At 43.4% G+C, this 24860-nt stretch overlaps 1 long non-coding RNA gene across 1 annotated transcript; it reads right to left on the reverse strand.

Moving 5' to 3' along the window:
• Positions 1-2021: 2021 nt before the first annotated feature.
• On the reverse strand, positions 2022-14032 carry LOC115521369. The gene is made up of 3 exons (XR_003971051.1): positions 13540-14032; positions 11069-11138; positions 2022-2515 (listed from the first exon to the last, which is right to left on the reverse strand). It is a non-coding gene; the product is annotated as an uncharacterized LOC115521369 (long non-coding RNA).
• Between the last annotated feature and the right edge of the window lie 10828 nt (positions 14033-24860).

Consider the following 24860-nt stretch of genomic DNA (forward strand, 5'->3'; position numbering starts at 1 on the left):
TTCATTTGAAAGATCGCATAAACGTTTTAACACAAGCATCACCTGGATCACCATCTTTTTACAGAGTAATGCTCTGTAATATCAATGCCCAGACTGGACTTGCATTGATGACTATTTTGGTCAAGTGACCATCTAAAGTCTCATAATGTAAGTGTGAAAGCAATAGTTCTCAAATGGGGATATATTCAAGGGTCCACACGTTTTCAAGTCTGAGAAACATTTCTTAACTATAAATAACATGACAGGCTGGTTTATATATCAGTGTCTTGTAAGTTTGGCTATGATGAATTAATCCCTCCCAGCTTAATCACCCTGAATGAAGGGACCCAATAGTTATTGCATCTGTAGAGCTAAAGATCAGATCTGTGGTATCTGTACCAATATACTGCCAGTCAGTGAAGCAACCAGTTAAATGACCTCCTCCTGAAAAGCTCTACTCTCTTGTATGTGACACATAGATTGTGATTGGCCATCAGAAAAACTAATCTTAGATCTGAAATAGAAGACCTTTTGATCTCTGCTCTCAACTTTGTAAAATGCAGGTGAAGCTACCTCCACTACTATTAATAGGGATATGGGGCTAATAATTCCAGACTTTCCGCCGTGCCAGGTCTGTCTGGCCCTGCTCCTGACTCAGTACTCTTATCTTAAGGAGATTACGATGTGCCAAAGACCAATGAGATGAAAGAGGCATGAGAAAGAACATTTGGAGAAAGTCATACCTGAGGTCTGCAGGCTAACTCAGGTAGGACTATGAAAAGCGTCTTTAGGCAAATCATGCATCTGAAAGACGTCTCTGAGTCTGGGTCAGAGTAGCAGTATTCATGTTTTGGATGCAAATAACAAAGTCACCAAGGGGACTCATTTGTTCTCGCAACTGGCAGTGCAGAGGTCGATCCGACTTCGGGTGTAGACTCAGTGGCTCAGCACCGCCCTCAGGACAATTTCTTCCTGCCACTCTGCCCTGCCAACACAGCATTGGCTCCAACCTCAGGCTGGCTCTCCTCACGAACACAGGATGGATGGCTGCCAGCAACACGTAGACCATGCGCTTCCTCCTTTGGGGATGCTTTTATTCAGCATTCCAAGCAACAATTCCAAGATTTCACCCTGATTAGAGTCCTTGAGATCTCTCTTCTCCAACATTCACATCGAATCAATCAGAAAACGATGGATTCTACCTTCAAAATATATATGGCATCCAACCACCTGTCACCATGTCTGCTGCCACCACCCTATTGCCATATTTCACCTGGATTACTGGAGTCACCTCCTAACTGGTCTCCCTGCTTCTGCTCCTATTCCCCCTAAAGCAGCCTGCGTGACACTTTAAAAATGTAAGTCAGATCATGTCACTGCTCAGAATCGTCCAATGGCTCCCCATCGCACTTGCGAATGAGCCAGCGAGTTTGCAATGCCCTGTAAGTGCATAATCTGGCTCCCGGCACCCTTTTGGGACCTCAGCCCCTGCCACACCCCCTCCCTTTCTCACACCAGGTCTGCTCAGCTTCTGATCAGGGACATTATACTGGCTGTCCTCTTTGCCCAGGACTCTCATCTTCTGGAGAGCCACACGGCTCACTTCCAGGTCACTTTGTCAGTGAGACCTAACCAGGTCACCCCATTGAGAACCACAATGTCTGCAAGACCCTCTGCACTCACAATCTCCCTACCCTGCTTACTTTTTTCTCTAGTACTGCTCACCTAGTGTACTTATTGATTTATTGACTCCTCCCAGCAAGAATGTAAGAGATTTATGTCTATTTGTTTCCCTGATGCAGTACTCAAAAAGGTTTGCTGAATGAATGAATGAATCAGCCTGGCTCTGACACCTCACCTACTTCTGAAGTCTTTTTTTTTTTTTTCCAATGTTTATTTTTTGAGAGAGAGAGAAAGAGAGAGACAGAACGTGAGGGGGGAGGGGCAGAGAGAGAGGGAGACACAGAATTCGAAGCAGGCTCCAGGCTCCAAGCTGTCAGTACAGGGCCTGATGCAGGGCTCGAACTCATGAACCACGGGATCATGACCTGAGCCGAAGTCAGATGCTCAACCGACTGAGCCACCCAAGCGCCCCTACGTCTGAACTCTTATGGGAAAATGCCTAAGACCATAAAGTTAGGAGTAGGACCTACCAAAGTTGGACTACGCTGGATGTCTCCAGAGAATTCTGATTGGAATTTTGACTATGTTCTAAGAAAGAAAATGATAGGAATCAACAATCAGTGGGGTTAACAACACCTATGGTGCTTATGTAAAATGATGGTTCTTGGGTCCAACCACAAACTTACAAATCAAAATTTCAAGGGACAGGGATTATAAAAATCTCCATCTTCTTTTGTTATTTCTTTCTTTCTCGTTTCTCCTTCTTCTCCATCTTCTTCTTTGTCTTCATCTTCACCCTCATCTTCATCTTCGTCTTTTTAAATCAGCAGCTCCAGGTAATTCTTCTGTTCATTAAAACTGAGAATAGTTTGGGGAGTGTGTATCCATACTTGGCAGGAGCAACACAGGTGTACTGTGAGACATAACAAGTATGACAAAGACAACTGAGATATAATAAACAGTATTTTTATTTTATTTATTTATTTATTTATTTATTTATTTTTTATTTATTTTTGAGACAGAGAGAGACAGAGCATGAAAGGGGAGGGTCAGAGAGAGGGAGACACAGAATCTGAAACAGGCTCCAGGCTCTGAGTGGTCAGCACAGAGCCTGACGCGGGGCTCGAACTCACGGACTGCGAGATCATGACCTGAGCCGAAGTCAGCCGCCCAACCGACTGAGCCACCCAGGCGCCCCAATAAACAGTATTTTTAAATGTTTACTTATTTTTGAGAGAGAGAGAGAGAGAATGAGCAGGAGAGAGGCAGAGAGAGAGATAGAGAATCCAAAAGGGTCTCTGTGCTGACAGCCCGAGGCGGGGGCTCAAACTCACAAACCATGAGATCATGACCTGAGTTGAAGTGGGATGCTTAACCGACTGAGCCACCCAGGTGCCCCAAGAATATTTTTTTGGTTGTTTATTTTGAGAGAGAGGGGGAGAGAGAATTCCAAGGAGGCTCTGCACTGTCACTGCAGAGACTGAAATAGGGCTTGATCTCATGAACCATGAGATCATGACCTGAGTCAAAATCAAGAGCAGATCCTTAACCGACTGAGCCATCCAGGCACCCACAGAAGAATACTTCGAAGTCGAAACTGTTAATGAACTTTGGGAGTTGGAGTTCTCTTTAGATAATTATTTCCTTTTGTTTGCATAAATCTTTGTTTCTTGATTTTTCCATACAAATAATCAATATTCAAAAAACAATGGTATTTTTGTCACTTAAATAGAATTAGATTAACATTTTGTTAAATTTCATGCCAGTTTATAGGACTAGATTTTGCTTTTGACATTTTCATAATCATATTTAATCAATCTCTGAATCTGCTATTTTTTGTTCAACAATAAAATTATCATTGTTTTTATCCAACTTATTTAAACAAACAAACAAAAAGTTCACCCATTTCTCTTAGCCCTACCACTCCCTGCCTCTGGCAACCACCAATCTGTTCTTTGTATCTATGAGTTTAATTATATGTTTTTTTCTAGATTCCACATATAAGAGAGATCATATGATATTGTCTTTCTCTGGCTTCTTTCATTTAACACAATGCCCTCAAAGTCCTTTCGTGTTGTCACAAATAGCAAAATTTCAATCTTTTTTATGGCTGAGTAACATTCCATTTGTGTATTTGTGTGTGTGTGTGTGTGTGTGTGTGTGTCCCCCCAATTTCTTTATCCATTCATCTATTAATGGACACTTAGACTGCTTCCATGTCTTGGCTGTTGTAAATAATGCAGCAAAGAACATGCGGGTGCATATATTTTTGAATTAATGCTTTCATTTTCTTCAAATAAATATCCAGAAATGGAATTGCTGGATCGCATGGTAGTTTTATTTTGAATTTTTTGAGGATCCTCTATAGTGTTTCCATAGCAGCTGCACCAATTTACATTCCCATCAACAGTGCACAAGGGTTCCCTTTTCTCCACATCCTCACCAACATTTGTTATTTCTTCTCTTTTGGAGAATAGTCATTCTGACAGGTGTGATGGTGATATCTCATTATGATTTTCATTTGCATTTACCCAATAATTGGTAATGTTGAGCGCCTTTCCACGAACCTATTGGCCATCTGTATATCTTCTTTGGAAAAATGTCTATTTAGATTCCCTGTCCATTTTTTAATTGGATTGTATGTTTTTTTGCTATTGAGTTGTTTGAGTTCTTTATATATTTTGGATATTAGGTTCTTATTAGATATATGATTTGCAAATATTTTGTCCCATTCAGCAGGTTGCATTTTGATTTTGTTGATTGTTTCCTTTGCTGTGCTTTTTAGTTTGATGTCATCCCACTTATTTATTTTTGCTTTTGCTGCTTTTGCTTTTGGTGTCAGATTCAAAAAATATCACCAAGACTTATGTCAAGGATCTTACCACCTATGTTTCCTTCTAGCAGTTTTTTTTTTAATGTTTATTTATTTTTGAGAAAGAGAAAGAGAGAGAAAGCATGAACAGGGGAGGGACAGAGAGAGAGAAGAGAACAGAGGATCCAAAGCAGGTTCCAGGCTCTGAGCTGTCAGCACAGAGCCCGACACGGGGCTCAAACCCATAAGCCGTGAGATCATGACCTGAGCCAAAGTCTGACATTTAACTGACTGAGCCACCCAGGCACTCCTTTAATCCATTTTAATTTTTGTGCATGTTATAAGATAGTGGTCTAGTTTCATTCTTTTGCATGTGGCTGTCCCAAGTTTCCTAACACCATTTACTGAAAAGACTGTACTTTTCCCATCATATTTTCTTGGCTCCTTTGTTATTATTGACCGTATAGAGGCACCTGAGTGGTTCAGTTGGTTAAGCATTCAACTCTTGGTTCTGGCTCAGGTTGTGATCTCACGGTTCATGGGTTTGAGCCCTGAGCTGTGCTCCTGTCTCTCTCTGCCCCTCCCCACCCCCCCCCCCAAAAAAATACATACATACATACATAAACTTAAAAAAATAATGGACCATATATGTGTGGGTTTATTTCTGGACTCTCTATTCTGTTCTATTGATCTATGTTTGTTTTTAGTGCCAATACCGTATTGTTTTAATTACTAAAGCTTTGTAATAGTTTGAAATAAGGGAGTGTGACACCTCCAGCTTTGTTCTTCTTTCAAAAGATTGACTATTCCAGGTTTTTTATGGTTCCATACAAAGTTTAGGATTTCTATTTTTTTTTTTTTTTAGGATTGTTCTATTTCTGTGAAAAATGCCATTTGATAGAGCTTTCATTGAAACTGTAGATTGCTTTGGATTGTATACACATTTTAACAATATTAATTCTTCCAATCCATGAGCATGGACTATTTTTCCATTTATTTGTGTCTTCTTCAATTTCTTTCATTAATGTCCTAGAGTTTTTAATATATGTCTTTCACATCCTTGGTTAAATTTTTTCCTAGGTATTTTATTCTTTTTGATGTGAGATTATTTTCTTAATTTCCCTTTTTTTTTTTTTTTCAATGTTTATTTATTTTTGGGACAGAGAGAGACAGAGCATGAACGGGGGAGGGGCAGAGAGAGAGGGAGACACAGAATCGGAAACAGGCTCCAGGCTCTGAGCCATCAGCCCGGAGCCTGACGCGGGGCTCGAACTCACGGACCGCGAGATCGTGACCTGGCTGAAGTCGGACGCTTAACCGACTGTGCCACCCAGGCGCCCCTTAATTTCCCTTTCTGATAGCTCACTTTTAGTATATAAAAATGAAACATAATTTAAAAAAAATTTATGTTTATTCATTTTTGAGAGACAGAGTGTGAGGGGGAGGGACAGAGAGAGGGTGAGACCCAGACTCTGAAGCAGCCTCCAGGCTCTGAGCTGTCAGCACAGAGCCCCATGCAGGGCTCAACCCACAGACTGTGAGATCGTGACCTGAGCTGAAGTCAGATGCTTAACTGACTGAGCCACCCAAGTGCCCCCAAAAATGAAACATATTTTTTTAGTATAAATTTTGTATCCTGCAATTTTATTGAGTTTGTTTATTCTAACAGCTTTTTGATGTATTCTATACGATCTTCCTGTATACATTATTATGTCACCTGCAAATAATAAGTTTTACTTCTTTCTTTCTGGTGTAGATGACTTTTATTTCTTTTTCTTACCTAATTGTTCTGGCTAGGACTTTCAATAACATGTTGAATAAAAGTGCAAGGGTGGACATCCATGTCTTATTCCTGATCTTAGAGGAAAAGCTTTCAGCTTTTCACCATTGAGTATGATCTTAGCTGTGGGCTTGTCATATATGGCCTTTATTATGTTGAGGTATGTTCCCTCTACACCCACTTGGTGAGAGTTTTTGTCATAAATGGATGATAAATTTTGTCAAATGCTTATTCTATCTACTGACCTAATCATATTTTTATCCTTCATTTTGTTAATGTGGTGTATCACATTGATTGACTTGTAGACCTCACACCATCTTTGCATTCCTAGAAAGAGCCCACTCAATCATGGTATATGATCCTTTTAATGTATTGTTGAATTTGGTTTGTTTTTTATTGAAGATTTTTGCATCTATACTCATCAGGGATATTGGCCAGTAATTTTCTTGCGGCATCCTTGCCTGCTTTTGGTAACAGGATAATGCTGACCTTGTAAAATTCATTTAAAAAGTTCCCAAAAAAAAAAAAAAAAAAGCCACCTGGGTGGCTCAGTCGGTTAAGTGTTCAACTTTGGCTCAGGTCATGATCTCACAGTTTGTGGTTCGAGGCCCACATCAGGCTCTGTGCTGACAGCTCAGAGCCTGGAGCCTGCTTCAGATTCTGTGTCTCCCTGTCTCTGCCCCTTCCCCACTCGCACTCTCCCTCTCTCTCTCTCTCAAAAACAAATAAATATTTTTTTTAATTTTAAAAAGAGTTCCCTGCTCTTCTATTTTTGAGAAAAGTTTGAGAAGGATTTGTATTCATTCTTCTTTGAATGTTTGGTCGAATTCACTAGTAAAGTCATCTGGTCCTGGACTTTGTTTGTTGGGAAGTTTTTGATTACTGATTCAATCTCCTTATTAGAAATTAGTCTATTCAGATTTTCTATTTCATCATGATTCAGTCTTGGTAGGTTGTGTATTCTAGGAATTTATCCATTTTTTCTAGTTTGTCCAATTTGTTAGTGTAAATTATTTATAGTAGTCTCTATTAATCATTTGTATTTCTATGGTATCAGCTGTAACATCTCTTTCATTTCTGATTTTGAGTCCTCTTTTTTTCTTGGGGAGTCTAGCTAAACACTTGTCAATTTTGTTTATCCTTTCAAAGAACAGCTCTTAATTTCATTAATCTTTTCTATTATCTTTTTAGTTTGCATTTCATTTATTTCTGCTCTAGTCTTTGTTTACCCTTCTACTAACTTTGGGCTCCATTCGTTCTTTTTCTAGTTTCTTGAGGTGTAGAGTTAGGTTGTTTATTTGAGGTTTTTCTTGTTTCTTGAGGTAGGAATTTATCACTATAAACTTCCTTCTTAGAACTGCTTTTGCTCTTAACAATAGAGAACAAACTGATGGTAACTGAAGGGGAGTGCACAGGGGGGGAAGGGTTAGATAGGTTATAGGTATCAAGGAGGACACTTGTGGTGAGCACTGGGTATCATAGGTAAGTGATGAATCACTAAATTCATACCTGAAACTAATGTTAAACTGTACATTAACTAACTGGAATTTAAATAAAAACTTTGAAAGAAAGGAAAAAAAAAACTGCTTTTGCCACATCCTATAAATTTTAGCATGTTACATTTCCATTTTCATTTGTTTCCAAGTATTATTTTATTTCTCTTTTCTTTGTTGAACCACTCTTTATACAATAGCATGTTGTTTAATTTCCACGTTTGTGAATTTTCCAGTTTTCTTCATGTAATTAATTTCTACTTTCATACCACTGTGGTCAGAATAGTTGTTTGATATGATTCAATCTTCTTTAATGTATTAATACTTGTTTTGTGGCATATGGTCTATCTTGGAAAATGTTCCATGTGTACTTGAGAAGAATGTATATTCTGCTGCTTTTGGATGGAATATTTGTATCTATCTATTAAGCCTCTCTGGTCTAACACATCATTTAAGACCAATGTTTCCTTACTGATTTTCTGTCTGGATTATCTATCCATTGATGTAAGTTGGGTATTAATGTCCTCTAGTAGTCTTGTATTGCTATTTTTCCTTTAGATCTATTAATATTTGCTTTATATATTTGGATGTTTCTCTATTGGGTACGTATTTACAAATGTTGTATCTTCTTGTCGGGTTGACCCCTTTATCATGTAACAACTTGCCTTGTCTCTTACAGTCTTCTGTCTGAAAGTCTATCTTGTCTGACAGAAGTCTAGCTATTCCAGCTTTCCTTTGGTCTCCATTTGCACGGAATATCTTCTTCCGTCCCTTCACTTTCAGATGTAAGGGTGTGTCCTTACATTGAAAGTGAGTCTCCTGCAGATAGAACACAGGGGGGTCTTGGGTTTGTTTTTTTTTTTTTATCCATTCAGCCACTCTGTCTTTTGATTGGAGAATTTAGCCCACCTATATTTAAAATAATTATTGATAGGTATGTGTTGGTTGCCAGTTTATTAATTGTTTTCTGGCTGTTTTTACAGTTACTCTCTGTTTCTTTCTTCCTCTGCTGCTCTCTTCCTTTGCGGTGTGATGACTTTCTTTAGTGGTATGCTTACATTCCTTTCTGTTTATCTTTTGTGTATTTACTACAGTTTTTACTATGTGATTACATTAGGTTTATCTGTGACAACTTATATCTATAACAGTCTATTTTAAGTTGATAATGCTGGGGCACCTGGCTGGCTCAGTGAGCTGGGCGTCTGACTTTGGTTCAGGTCATGATCTCATGGTATATGGTTTCAAGCCCCATGTTGGGCTCTGTGCTGACAGCTTAGAGCCTGGAGCCTGCTTGGTATTCTCTCTCTCTCTCTCTCTCTCTCTCTGCCCCTCCTCCATGCACACTCTCTCTCTCTCAAAAAATAAACACTAAAAAAATTTAAGTTGATAATAACTAATTTGATCCCATCCTTTTTATAAGGATGCTAATCATATTGGATTAGGTCCCATTCTACTCTTAATCTTAACTAATTATTTCTGCAATGACTCTATTTCCTAATAAAGTCACATTCCAAGGTACTGGGAGTTAGGACTTCAACATATGAATTTGTTGGGGACACAGTTCAGTCCATAACACCATCCCTTTCTCTTTGTGATTTTAAGATCCCTAAACAACTTTCTGGTTACTAGGGTGGTTCCCCAGGTACCCAGGATTTAGCAGAGGATCCTGGAGAACATATATCCAAGAGGATCCTCTCTTGGTCACTAGAGATGAGTCTCTCCATTGTGAACTGATGTTCCGTTCTTTCAAGAGTCTTCAGTGAGTCTGGCTAGCATGACTCGGTCCCTGAGAGCCTGGTCACTCTGGTTATACTGACAATGTGAATTGGGGGAACTACACAATAGTGACGAGCAGTCATTAGGCCCAGTTTGCAGAATTGGTTGACTTCTCTCTCTGACATTAATGTATCCTCTCTATAACTGCAATCTCTCTAACTCTATCCATTTTGGAAGGTTCAAAAAACAGCTAATAATGTCAGGAGATGTGCCTAGTGAACATCCTCCGCCAGTCCTGTTCCTCAGCAATCTCCACACCCAACCTACTTCTAAAGTTCCGGGCCTGACATCCGCAGATACGAAGTATGTTATACAGCATGCCCTCATTAAAAACGGAATTGAGGTACCTAAGGCACAGGTGGAGATTCCCAGATATTTTACCACAGTTAGTCCATTCTTTCACTGGCCCCATCTTTTGTAACTCGGAGCCTTCACTGAGGAGAAGAAAGGTCTTGATTTCAACTTAAATATTCTTGCTTGCATATCCTTTTCTGATTCCATCAAATATCTTTCTCTCCCTGGAGAGAACACAAGGCTAAGGCTTAAGTGGAGGTTCTTAGAGGCCTCAGACATTATCATAAACTTGAAAAAATGCTTTTTTATATTAGCTTAGCCATTTTATCAATTAATCTCCTTGTTCTATCCATGGAAAAGGCTATCATCAAATGGTTCAGTTATGGTGGCTAAATATATTACATGAACCCTGTGGGCCATTAGCACCAACTCTAAGTTTGAGAGTTTTAGATCTACTCCAGCTTTAAAACTCAAAACAGAGGAGCCAAAACTTGAATGCAATGAAATTTGCAAACCCTAGTGGTTGACCCAGAAATTTAATACAACAAAATCTGAATACAGGAGAAGCTCTCTTAATGGAACATTACTTAACCAACTTCCTGGATTACCTTTGCTCTCTAACTCTCTTTAACCCCCAATGATGCCAGGTGCACTGAATGTTAGCAGGCTACTCTTTATCACAGTATTTTTCAAAGTGTAAGTCTTCATATCAGTTTACTGGGTTGACATAAATTCACTGAGTCATGACTGGCATTTTTAAAATGAAACAGTATAGAACAGTTATATTGTATGCTTAAAATCAGTTATTTATTCTAAAATGTGTTTATATTTATGGCATCAAAAGTGAAACATGAGTGCAAAAAAAGAAAACCCAAAACAAGTAAATTTTAAAGCCAGACATGAAAAATAATGTAAAAATGAAGTTGAACACTTTGAAAAGACTATAAAGGCAGGTCACTAAAAAATAAATAACAAAAACTGATGTCAAATTAGTTGCAAGCTAGAAAACTAAAAAATGAGGAAAGAAATTATAAAGCCTAAAAGAACTCCACACTAATATTGTTTACAAGTGTCTTTAAACTCTCTCTCCCGCTATAGAAAAACAAAGGTTGGCAATCCTAAACCCAAGGTATCAAGAATGGGGCTTTTGCAAGAAAAACAAGGAGCATTTCCAATCAGCAAACCCACACAGTGAGCCCCACACCTAAAAACTGGGAAATGAATGTACAATTATATGTTTTAAGTACAAATAAAAAGTTTAAGGTTTAAGTTGTCTTAGAAGTCTAAATCATACATGAAAAAAGGACTTACATATTTTTAAATTTTGGCCAGTCCGTAGAATATGATGGAATAGAATTTGAATGTTATAAACTCACTGCACCTATCAACAAAGGAAGGAATCACAAAGCATACCATTAATGTATCCGAGAATGTAATCAGATGGCTAGAGTATAAAACAACATGATCAGAGCAAAGTACAGAAAAAAATCATTGTCTCACATCAGGAAGGACTAACCACTTATAAGCTAAAGACTCATAATCAGCCCAGATAACTAGTTTTCTATGATGCTTTCCTGCCTCCTCCTTCTCGTTGTCCTCTTGCCGCACGAGAACTGGTTACTCCTTCATGTGACACTTGCTGCTGTAAGTTTGTCTATTCAGGGACCTACCAGAGCCTCCATAATAATTCCCTATACATCATCGTTTATAAATATGCATATCCATTATCTAGATGCCAAGCTCCTGGAAGATAAGAACCAGGTGTTGCCTGGTATTCTCAGCATCTGCCTGGGGCCTGGCACTTGGTAGGTACTTAGTAAATTTTGTTAAATGAATGACTGTGCACATAGAAGTCAAGGTGTTGCCCTAATTTTCAATAAAAATGGAAGGCAACTTAGTTTGAAGTAAATTGTAAATCTGGCATTAAAAAAAAAAAAGGTTGTAAGGGCACCTGGGTGGCTCAGTTGGTTAAGCATCTGACTCTTGATTTGGGTTCAGGTCATGATCCCAGTGTAAGGAGATCTGACCCAAGTTGGGCTCCTCATGGAACCTGCTTGAGATTCTCTCTCTCTGTCCCTGTGCCCCTCCCCCATGTGCGTGTGTGTGCGCACGCGCTCTTTCTCTCAAAAATAAATAAACATTAAAGGAAAAAGGGTTACAGTAATACAAGCAGGATGGCACTGTTACATTTTTAAGCTCAAAAAGAAAATCACTGGCAAGGTCAAAGTTCAGTAGGCTGTTACAACCATTCTAATCACTTTGCCTTGACTCTGGATTTAATATGAACCTTTCTATAATTTGGGCTCCCTGTTTGGGATCTTGACACTTCAAAGGAAGTCCTCCTAAATAGTCAAGACAAGTATTCTGGTCACTGAAAAAGAAAATGTTTCCACCTCTCAAACTGGTAAGTTGATTTTCTCGCACGAATCAGTAAAGACTGATCTGGTCTGGGAAAAAAAATGGAGGAAAACCATTGTTTTACTCTCAGGTATGTCCCTCCACCTGTAAATGTCCAAAATATGATCACTTTTATTACTTAAATTACATAATTGAAGTAATTTTCCTGAGTAATGGTGTAATACATACTGACTGTAGAAAAGTTGCAAAGGTCTAAAAAGTATAAAGCAAGAGAAAACACACACACACACACACACACACACACACACACACACTCTCATAATCCTACTTCACCATGGTATCAACTCTAACATTTGGTGCATTTGCTTCCAATTGTCTTTTTTGCAGTCTTCTTTATATAGCTGAGATTACTATACATGATGCATTTTTACGGCCCTAATCTAACAAGATAAGTTCACCTATCAAGTTTTCTTCTATTTACCCTGCCCCATGAAGAGTTTTCCTTTCCCATAACTTCAAACTTTCTAGAAAGACCACTCTCTAGAAAATAATATCAGTGAGATTCTATTCATCAATCAAAAAATGTTTATTGAACACAAGCTCTGTGCAATGTATCAAACTGATGACACTGAGTACAGATAGAAATAAAAGTGACTATGTTTAAAGAAATTAAAAAGCAGATTGAAGAAACAAACCATCTGTACACAAAACATGTCAAGCGACCCCCTGTTTAATTAGGTGGCAAAGTAAAGGGGTACAGAAGGGGGGATACCAAAGGTAGCTTAAGAGTAAGTGGGTGCTCCTGGCTTCGACAAATAAGACTAGATACATTCTACATGAATCATTTCATTTAATCCTCCGGTGAACTTTGGGAGGTGAGTACTACTATTCTCTCCCTTTTACAGCAGTGGACACTGCAGTGCGAGGAGGCACGTAATTTGCCTCAGATCATAGAGCTAATATCTCAGTCTGTCTCCAAAGTTGGGCTCTTAACACTGCCTTCCATGCGATGTCCGAAGGCTTCAGAGAGACTGGAGAGTCCAAGAAGAGGGGGAAACATCCAATCAAGTGTTAGCAGAAAGCAAAGTATGAGCTTGCAGTCTATGGTAGGGAGCAGAGGAGAAGAGGTAAACAAATGGAGTATTTGTCATTCGGTGATGATAAGCTTCCCAGGAGATCTCCTCCTCGGGCAGGACCGGAATGGAGGCTGGAGGCCGTGGTCTGCCATTAAGATGCTCAGCCCTCCGGTCATATTGGAAGACAGGACTTCCCTGGGGATTTCCTGCCATCCTGAAGTCGGACAAGCTGCCTCACCTTCAGGTAGCCCTAACCCTTCACCCCACCCCTCCCTAAAGGTCTGGCGAGCTGGGGTTCTTGGAATAAAGATCCTCATTCTGCACGGACACTCACTGCTGCTCACGTACCTCGGTACACGCTCGCATTCACACACACCTTCTGCCTGGAAGAGAGAGCCCCTCACGACTTCAAGTTTCCAACGTGGGGCCCACAGAAACGAAGACCTCTGGTTCAGCACCGGGGGCCCGGGCTTGGTTGAGGACTCCCGCAAGAGTCGCACTGGAACCCCGACCACCGAGCTCCAGCCCTTCAGATCTGAGCACCCGCAGCGCGATGCACTCTTGGCCGCCGCCTTCCCCCGAGAGCACAGAGTGCCTGAGCTCCACTCTTAAATCCACGCTTAACCGAGCGGCAAGAGCAAATCCCAATTGGCCCCGGCGGGCCGGAGGGGCCTCCACCAGCCGCCCCTCCTTCCAGGTCTCTGCCCCGACTTCCGCTGAGCCCCTAGCGGTCAACGCCCCCCGCCCCCCCCACACCCGGACGCTCGGGCCCAGCCGGGCGGGCGTCCAGGCGGCGGCGACCAGCGCGGGAGAGAACTCTACGCCCCCTCCGACGTCAGGAACCGCTCGCCATCCCCCCCCCATCCCCCCCCCATCCCCCCCCAACCCCGTACTCCTTCCCAGCGCCCGGCTTCAGGCGCCGTGGCCCCGGCACGGCCGGCGCGGGCCGGTCACAGCCACCCGCTGCCGCGCCCCGCCCGCGGGCGCACCGCCCCCAGAGCCCCTGCCTCCCCCGCCGCCCCTTCCGCTCCGCCCTCCCCCCTCCCCGCGCCCACCCCGTCCCCTGCTACCCTCTCCCTACTCGGTTCTCCCTCCCCTCTCTCACCCGAGCGCTGCTCCTTCCTCCTCCCCCGCGCTCGACCTGGAGCCCCCCCCCCCCCCACCGCCGAGGAGCGGACCCCTTCCCTCCCCCAGTTGCTGGAAGCTGTGGAAGTTGAGGCCCCGGCCGCCAGCCCGCCTGCGTCCCAGCACTTCTGGACCCACACTCAGCAAACACCCGGCGCTGAGCCTGCGACTCCCGCCCATCAGGTTAAAGGCGCGCAAGGGGGTTTCCACGAGGCTCTTTCAGCAAATTAAGCTTTTCACACGGTGGCTCCTTCCTTAGCGCCGGGGGAAGTAAGGCAAGGTTGCAGCTCCTGAGAGGAAATGTTCGGACGCAGAAGGGGCTTGTGGCCCTGAGGCGCGGTGGAGAGTGGGCAAGATTTTAGGTGAAAGAGCGAAAGTCCGGGGCCAGACCTGCGTCTCCTGCGTCCTGGGCCTCTTCAAGGGGAGCCCCCTTGACTTCCCTGCGTGTGCCCTCCAGGCCTTCGAGGTGCTAGAACCTTCTTTAGCATCTTTAGCGCCTTTCCTCGGTGGCCCTCAAGACTTCACTGAGAACAGCGGAGCCAGTATTTTAGGTTTAGGTGAGGGGATCACAACCCCAAATCTTAGGAATTTAGAGCCAACATTCTGACTTGACCAAAAAGCAAAAGGATGTGCTCGAGGAAGAAAGTCGGATAGAACTACAAAAAGATGGTCAGACGGAGGATAAAAAGATTGGCTTATCTTGGCATTACCTCTAGCTAGTTTTAGGCCTTGAACAAGTCAGGGAAGCTCTTTGAGACCATTTGCCTATAAAATGGAATAATAATAAGCCCTACCCTCAATGTTATTGTAAGGAAAAGCAGATTGATGCATGTGACAACGTAAACTATAAATTGCCATACAAATTTAAGGTATTGTATCTTCAGAGATTTACCGCCCAGTCCAAGGAGAAAAAGAAACAAGACAGCTTAACCTTGACTTCTAAGAACACCACAGTGAAAGCCACATTTCCCAACATGGTTTTAGCCATACTTTGAAGAAGATCCCAGGGAGCTGTGGGACTGTCACAAAATTCTTGCAAAATCGTCTTAACCAGGATACTTGTATTTTACCTTCATTAAAAAAAAAATTGCTTGCCATTTAGTACATCTGAGAAGAGGGGATGTTATGAATCAAAGACTGAGTGTAAAAATAGTGAAAAAGTAGATGAAGACTAGGAAATCATTCAGCTGAACCAAATAAAACAAGTTGTGTGTTTTACTACAGAATCCCTCAGAGCCTTTGAATGCACATTGTGACTCAAAAGAGATTCCCAGGAATCCGCACGTGAGGCCTGATGGATCTGTCAAGAAATGCACCCAAACACCAAGCCTGTTCTTTATTCACAGCTTCATCACAGGCCGATTGGACTAATCTCATACCCGGGATTTCTAAGCTTTGGGACCTCAGGCAAATCATTGCAATTTCCCCTTCTTCATCTGTAGCCAACTGCTTGCAAAGAATTAAAACCTCATAGATTCATTAACCCAACTTTTATTGAGGGCCTGTGTGCCAGGCCTAGCACAGCACGGTCGGCACACAAGCACAGGAAGCGAGTAAAAACTTCAGCCCTTAAGGAGTTCCAATGGCAGGAGGAGATGCACACAAATAATGAAGCGACGACCGACCGGTGTTGGCCATTCACCTTGAGCAGCTGTCGGTTGGCCTAGAGCGGAGGGATCTGGTCTCCCACGCAGATGCCTACAGGGAAGAGATGGGGAATAGAAACGTGAGAGTCTGGGAGTGCAGAATGGGAGAAGACAGGCGTGGTCTGCAGGCAGAGCCACCGTGAAGCAGACGCTGATTGTTGACCCAGTCCTTCAAGAGAAGCCAGACATCTGAACTGTTAAGTGAAATCCCCTGACTTCCAAATGTTGTCAGCTAGGGCAGGCTTTTAAAACACACTTGCAGGACCATCAAAACTCACCCCACGGGCTGCCAGTTCGTAACTTCTAGGCTGCCATGTCACCAAAAATTATTCCATAGTGTGATAAGAACACAAGAAGCTTGAGAGACATTGTTTTATAACTACTATCAATAAAGGAAGCATGAGTGCCAGGTGAGTGATAGTCTTCATAACATAGAAAAATATTGATAATGGGCATAATATGTGATGATCTTATTACTGTTTTGATTTTAATAACCTATGTGAATAAGTCATCAGGATCCAGTACCTTGGTTTACCCATCAAAAAAACAATAACAGAATCTTGGCTTTACCTTGGTAGCAAAACACTAAGTTTTCCAAAGTAAAGCAAATAGAATAGAAATGATGAGGGGAGCATGCATGTTTGCTGAATTCGAAATGTTGTTTTATAATCCCACTCCCTCTAGGTTCTCAAAATACTGGAGTTTGGGGAGGAATTCTGGTACACACATACTATGTTTATTTTTTTAATGTTTTTTATTTATTCTGAGAGAGACAGAGAGAGTGGGGGAGGGGCAGAGAGGAGAGAGAGTAGGCAATGTGCCTGTCAGCACAGAGCCCGACGTGGGGTTCCAACTCATGCACCGTCAGATCATGACCTGAGCCCAAACCAAGAGTCAGATGCTTAACCAACTAGGCCACCCAGGCACCCCTATAAACGTAATTATATTTATATAATTACCAATTGTTTCAGAACTGCTACCCAATACAGTTTGCATTTGTTTTTGCCAAACGTCTCACCCAACTGTAGTTGTTTTGTTTGCTTTTTAAGGGATGGAGTTCTGAACCAAGTTGCTGAAGGGTTACCACAGAGGGACCCAAATAGTCTGAGGGACTCAGGCTAGTTTGGCTGAGATTACCTCAAGGAGAAACAAATTAACAATTGATTACATTGGTCTCCACTAGTTTTCTGATTGCTATTTCTCACTCTCCTTCATGGGATCCGCTCTCTCCTTCCTTGTGTTATTAAGTTAACCTTTCCTTTCCTTCTCTTCTCCCTGAAGAGGTTATTTGTGCCCACAGCTTATATTATCATAAGGACACTGGGACTCTCAAATCTGTTGCTCAGGCCCATCCCTGTGTCCTGAACTCTAGGTCAGTGTGTCCGAAGACCAGATGTCTCCAAAAAGGATCCCACAGATGCCTCCAACTCATCATGTGATAACAGAATATGGGGCACCTGGCTGGCTCAGTCGGTAGCACATGTGACTCTTGATCTTGGGGTTGTGAGTTCGAGCCCCACGTTGGGTACAGAGATTACTTAAAAATAAAATCTTTAAAAAAATAATAACAGAATACATCACCTTTACCCCAAATCCCACTCTTCCTCCTCTATTCCTGTCGTTGGATATCTGTTACCCATGCTAGATACCCAGGGGTTATCATAAGCTCCTCCTCTTCCTACAGCCCCTACATCAGGTCAGCCATCAAGTTTGAACTTAGCATCTTGTTATCTCTTCTCCACCCTCTCACCAAACGACCTTAGTTTAGTTCATCTTTTATCTGGACTTTATTAGGATAAAGTTGGAAATACCTCACCTTGCCCACAGGGCCCTCCACAACCAACCCCTCTCTAGCCTCACTTGTCCCTGCTTGACTCCTTGCATGCTATGCTCCAGTAAAAACTGTTAGTATTGTGCTCACGTTGATGGAATCCAGATGTTTGCAACTCAGCATCTTTGTCACCCTTAAGGCTTTACTCAGACCCATTTTCCTTGCATTGGGCAGTGACCAAAACAGAGAGTAGTGCAGCCTGCCACATCACCACAACAGGCTCTAGAGGACCCCTCCTGATCCAGTGAGCCCCCACCACAGTGTGCTTGAGATGGCTTTACAGGTCCCACTGCCTGCCTCTACCTTGTGGACCCACTGAACATCTTCACTGTCACTTCTCTCAGCCACCTTGTCTCTCATCCTTGGACCTCAGGAATGCTAATGTCTGTCAACAGTAAACACACGTGTATCCCTTAAGGTTGCTGCCAGTGTCATTGTCTTATTTTGGAGAAAATGGCCTCAATGAGGAGAGCCTGGTTTTCTCCTCCAGGCCCTTGGCCATTCCACTTCTGTTCCCAGCCAGGTCACAAGTGGCTTTTTCTTTGTAGGGAGGAGAGACCCCACCTAGCTGTTGGCTGAGGTCAGCTGACATTTCTCATCATCATCAGAGTCCACGGCCCCATGATACTGTTGGTGAGGATGAGGCTAACTTGGGCACTCAAGGTTTTCAAACATAAGTTTATTAAAACAACAAAAAAAAATTGAATTAATAATAACCCATCCTGGTGTAGTTTTGGCCACACTTTGAGGCCAATAGTGAGAAAATCCTAACGTTCTTAACAAGGAAATGTATTGGGGTTTTCAGCGGGAGGGAAGGACTTTTCATGGCACTCTATCCCGCAATTAAGATAGGGCAAGAATTGCCTTTAGATGCTTGACTCATGTGCACAGAGGAGAAGGGAACAACTGTCACTCTGCGACAATAAATTGTCAATTTAATTATCTATTAATGTCCTGCAAACTGAAAGTCATTTGATATTTTCTCCAAGAAAACATCTCCAAATTGTCAGCAGTCTCCCCTGCGTCCTAATTATTGTGTCACTAACTGTGTTGGTTTCATTTCTTTTTTCCACAAAATGGGTCCCTCAGCATCGGCTGATCATAGTTATCATTTTTTAATGGCCAAATTTGATGGATTTACAAAGAGTTTCCCCAAAGCCGTGGGCCATTTGGGCCTCATGCATCAGTGTGAGGCAAATGTGAATTGAGTAATTCTTTCTCAGCCATTTGTCAACACCTCAGAGGAGGAAATGTCAGCAGCACATGACGGTGATCAAACTAGTTATGAATTTGAATTTGGCTGTTCTCCTTTTAAGGATGATAACCGCATGATGTTAACCATCTTTTATCTTTACATTTCATAGTTGGGTTTTTTTTTTTAACTATATCGTTTAATTTTTATGCCATAATTCTTGGCCTACCAACCATCGGGAGGATAACACCAAAGGAACTAGACATTTAGTCTACAATAGTAATAATTAAAAAAACAGGGGGCGCCTGGGTGGCTCAGACAGTTAAGCGTCCAACTTCGGATCAGGTCATGATCTCACAGTTTGTGGGTTTGAGCCCCACGTCAGGCTCTGTGCTGACAAGCCAGGAGCCTGGAGCCTGCTTCAGATTCTGTGTCTCCCTCTCTCTCTGCCCCTCCCCCCCTCATGCTCTGTCTCTGCCAAAAATAAATAAACATTAAAAAAATTAAAAAAAAAAAACGGGGCGCCTGGGTGGCGCAGTCGGTTAAGCGTCCGACTTCAGCCAGGTCACGATCTCGCGGTCCGTGAGTTCGAGCCCCGCGTCGGGCTCTGGGCTGATGGCTCAGAGCCTGGAGCCTGCTTCCGATTCTGTGTCTCCCTCTCTCTCTGCCCCTCCCCTGTTCATGCTCTGTCTCTCTCTGTCCCAAAAATAAATAAACGTTGAAAAAAAAAAAAAAAATTAAAAAAAAAAAAAACAAAAAAACAACAGCTAATAGTTAACACGGGCTTACTAGGCTCTGTTCTGAGTGTGTATTGACTTTGTGTGTTTGGACTCATTTAATCCAACAAAAGCTCTATGAGATCGTTATTGTTATTATCCCCATTTTTACTGATGAGAAACTGAGGCAGAGAGTTTTATTAGAGTTACAAAGCCAGGCAGTCTTCCCTTAAAACCAGTCACCTGTACCAGGAACAGCAGCATCTTCATTATCACCAAAAAACATTTATTGGATAGTTAGGACAGGCATGTGAACTGTCTGACGTGCATTCTCGCATTTAATGCTCTCACCCCATAAGGAAGTACAATTATTATTCCCCATTTTACAGAAGAGAATACCGAGGCTTACATAGTTATGTGCCCAAGGTCACAAAACTATTCGGTGCCAGGTCGGGAACAATGGATCTGTCAGATTCTTTCCCACTGTGACAGTTGCCTGTAAGGATAGGATTCTGAGTCTGGCAGCACATTATGCCCTTAATAAAGCCATCAGCATATCAGCAAAGAAATTAAAAATGCCCTGGGAGGCCCTCTGGAGAAATGGCAGATTCTACGGCTGGGGCTGAAAACACGGGGTGAGCTTGGGGCATTTTACACTGACAGAAAGTAAAGTCGTGCTCAGAACAAAGCAAATCACAAAAAGGATGAAGGCGTGTCAGGAGGACACAGGGGCAAACCGGAAGAAGTTCCCAGTGTCCAAACCCGGAACATTTTGAGCACTGAATACATACCAGTAGTATTAGATTATAAGTCAAAGAAAAAACAAACACCCATGAGTCCATACTGATAAAAAATAAATGACCGAATAAATAAATGAGTAGAAGAGAAAAACTGTCCTTAAAGAAGGATTCCAAATTGTAAATGTAGAAGGAATGAGGAAAGTACAAAATCGCCTTAGAGCCCTGTGGTAATAATGGTGGCAGGCAAGATCCTCTGAGGAATGTGAAAGTTGGTGGGTGAGGCTTTAAGGAGAAACGGGATCTTTGTATCGCCCCAGATTATCTACCCAAAAATAATAATTAATTACTGTGGTGGTTTTCACATATATCCACAAATTCGTTGATACTCCTTCCTCTAGAATAGGAGTTTCATTCCTTTTCCCCGGAGTGTGGGCTGGATTTAGTGACTTACTGGTAACAAAGAAAGTTAGTAACATGGAGCACCTGGTGGCTCAGTCAGTTAAGCCTCCAGCTCCAGCTCAGGGCATGATCTCACAGTTCGTGGGTTCAAGTCCTGCATCGGTCTCTGTGCCATCAGTGCAGAGCCCGCTTAGGATCCTCTGTCTCCCTCTCTCTCTGCCCTTCCCCTGCACATGCTGCATGCTCTGTCTCTTTCTCAAAAATAAACATTAAAAAAAATCTTTAAGAAAAGTAGTAACCTTACTGTTGCAAAACCTGACAGGTACCACCTTAACCAAGTGGTCAAGGTTAACATCAGCTGTAGCATTATACTCATATCATGAACCCCCTGATTCAATGTCTTGAGAAAGACACTTCCCCTGTGTGGTCTTCTTCCCAACAATTCACACCCCAGTCCAGTCATGAGAAAACAGCAGACAAACCCAAATTGAGGCACATTTTACAAAGTACCTGACCAATGCTCTTCAAAAGTGTCAAGGTCATGAAAGACAAGGGAAGCCTGAGAAACTGTCACAGACTGGAGAACACTAAGGAGGCATGACAAGTAAATACAATGTGATATTCTGGACTGAATTCCAAGAACAGAAAAAAGATATGAGTGAGGAAAAAATAAAAATTAAAAAATTGCCCCACCTGTGCTTTCAAAGTAAGAGCACAGAGACTCACTGAAAGTTAGCCAGAGCTGCCCTGCTTTGGCTCCAGGGACCTTGTGAGGGTGCCCAGAGGGAAGGGATGTGACAAGTGGCAGGGAAGCAGCACAGAGATGATAGCAGGACTCCGAGGAGGGGACATGATTAGCTGTGACAGGAAAGAGAGGGGTGGTGGGAGAGCAAAGGAAGGGGAGTCTGCACTTCAGGCCGTTTGTTTTACTTGGCTACCCTGCCCCATCAGTTCCGGTGCCTCTTAGCTGCCTCTCTTCCTCCTGTACCTATTGCCTTTTAATATACTGCATGATTGTGCTAATGCTGTTTGTCTGTCCAGATTCCTCTCCACTCTTTTCCACTCTGCTCTGTGCCCCAGGGGACTCCCTGCCTGCGGCTTCCCTGGGGGCCAGCCAGTGGGGGGCACAGGCAGGAGCCCTGAGAATAAAGGAGAATGGGGTCCAGTCCTGAGGCTCCCACCCCACCTGGGGTGCCTGGCCTGGCCTGGCCAGGTCCCTCTAGCAGAGGCCACAGCCCCCACCCAGAGTTCTCACTGGGTTCTGGTGACTGCCCCTTCTCTTGCCCTGATAGACTCACGCGTGGGCACTGATTCCCCCACAGTGGGTAGTTCTCGGGTGCAACTCCGTTTTCTCTTTCTCAAAGAGAAACTCTCAAAGTCTCAAACCCTGAAGTCTGCCCACATCTTGGTAAATCCTCTCATGAAACTTGTCTCGATTACTCAATTGACTAAGTCATCTGTTTCCTGCTGGGATCACAACTGATGGAAAAAGTTACTATATTTATTGTCCATTGTTTATCTTCCCCTTTAGAACATAAACTCTATGAGGGCAGAAATGTTAAGTACTCCCTTCGCTGCCATGACACTCTGTAAATAAATATCTGTTGGATAAATGAGTGGATGTTCATTTTACCCGTACTGTCTCACACGGTAATCACTCATCGCATGTGGCTGTTGAGCACTCGAAATGTGGCTGGTAGGACTGAGAAACCATTTTAAATCGTATTTAATTTTAATTTCCATAGCCACAGTCCTAGTCTATGGAAATCTCCCGAGCATAAGGCAATTCTGGAGCTACTGATGTCCGCACTGCCCCAGGAGGAGTCTGGAGGGTGGCTCGGTGGTCGAGGAGTCTGGAGGGTGGCTCGGTGGTCTCAAATGTTTGCTTCACCCTGGCGAACTGTGGTGCTGGCCTTCTTGTAGGCAGCCCGACTCAGGAATGTGTGCCTTGTTTTTATACATTTACATTTTCATTTCCCTGCAAAGTGTCCATTTCTTGGATAATAGAGTTACAGTGTGCTCACCAGGCCCTTACAAACTTGCAGCTTACAAAAGAGCTCTGGCCCCTAGCCAAGGGAGTCTCCAGCTGCTGACTGACCCTGCCTGGAAAGTCAACTTGGAAGAGACGCAAATGTCCTAATCCTCTTCCAAACCACTCTAAGTAGGTTTTATCCAGTGACCTGTAAAACCAAATTAGTAAAGGGACACTTTAATTCCAGCTCATTAGAGAGCTTCTAAAATCTTTGAGAAAGCCAACACAGCAAATTTCTGTGCTGGGGGGCTGAGAAACGCATCCCATTTCCAAAAGCAAAATGTCCTTGCTTTCTTCTGGTTCTCGCACATCACTCGACATGCAGAAGATGTTTTCTGAGGCTTTCATAGGGATCTCCAGTGAGGTGGGGAGCGGTTCCTGCGAGGGAGAAAAATATGGTGGCCTAGGGAGGTCAAGTGATTTTCCCCAAGTTCTGCCAAGTCCAGTTCCAGCTCTGGTCTCCTGACTCTGGTGCAGGGAACATTTGCACTGTTCTTATTATTACCCCAGGAGCTGGCTTATTGCACAATATCAGGAAATAGTCCATATGAAATCCTGGCCCACAAAGCATACATGTTCTGCTTTTTATTCTGCAGCTTTTTTATAAAGTGTGTTTTCCTTTCCCATAATGTCATCTGGAAGCAATTCCTCCCAACAGCTGGATTTGCTTTCACAATTGGTAAACACGTAAAATGGAAGGCAGGGGAAGATGCGGAGTGTCACCAGTGGAGCCTTTCCCCCACCCGCTTGGCTCGTGTTCTGAGGCTTATCTTGGGTCTCTGCACAAGCCTCATCAAAACTGAGAATGTCTTCAAACAAGCGACCCACACTGCATTCCCTCCTTCAGGGGGTCAGCATGTTCTTTGGGGGAGAAATTTTCTGAATACTTTGCAGATAAAATCGATCAGATGCAGACCAGATTGCCAGCCGCCAAGATCTCGGAGCTACACGTGGAGGCCAGCAAAGCAGCACCTTCTCCAAGACCTCACCATCCTGGTACAGTCAGGACCTCTGGGGTCCTGCAGGAAGCCTCCCGCAGGGCACAGCCTTCCCAGAGCCACTGCCACCAAAGCCAATACAGGACGAGAGCCCAAAGAGCACCTACTAGGTCATCAAAGAAAATGAATGTCCCCCCACCCCACCCCCCCATGTGCTCCCGAGGAACAAGTTTTCACGCAGGCACAAACAGAAGGCAGCCAGTACTCCGGAAGGCCAAGAGCACAGCTGTCATCTGGGTGTTGGCTCACACCCTCTCCACTCTGTCTCCAGGGTCTCGGGGGCCGCTTCTCTAGGGGTTCACCAACATGGTTAGTTCTGGTCCAGGAGGTTCAGGGCACAGTTTAAGCTGGAATACAGTGCCGGGGGGCAAAGCTGAGGCTTCAGGCACTCTCCTCCCACATAAGAAATGCTATTCTTTGATCAAAGTTTCAAATTTGGAAGAAATCAACCTAGCATATGGCTCAACTCTCAGAGGGAGCACGAGAGTATGCCGTTGACCAGGCAGCCCTACAGAGATGCAGAAGAGGGTATGTGTCACCCGGCCCAGCGGCGGGGATGACCTCAACACGGTGCCGGCCAGAAGGGGAGAGAGTGGGGGGTAGGAGGGGCTTCCTTCCAAGCACCACCAACCCTCTGGGTAGCCAGGGCCCCACTTCCTGTGAGGGAGCTTCCCTGTGCTGTGGACCCTTGGCTGCAAAGTCCTCCTGGAAGAGATGAGCACCCCGCCCACTGAACAAACAAAAGGAGCCCATCAGGAGCAGGGCTCACCAGAGGACCCTGAGGAGGCTGACTGCCCAGCTCCTCAGCACAAGCTGCAAACGGAGCCCCTTTGCCTAGGCCCATGGTGGGTGGAGTGCACTCTTTCTCGGGTCTGCTTCTTTCCTGGGGTCCATCTTCTCTCTCTGTCCTCCAGGAAGAGGCTGTATCTTGTCTGGAGTCAAGGAACAGAAATTTCATTGTACAGTTTTCCAAATCTCATGCCTCATATC

This window comes from Lynx canadensis, chromosome C1 (assembly GCF_007474595.2).
Source record: "Lynx canadensis isolate LIC74 chromosome C1, mLynCan4.pri.v2, whole genome shotgun sequence".
Classification (NCBI taxonomy): Eukaryota; Metazoa; Chordata; class Mammalia; order Carnivora; family Felidae; genus Lynx; species Lynx canadensis.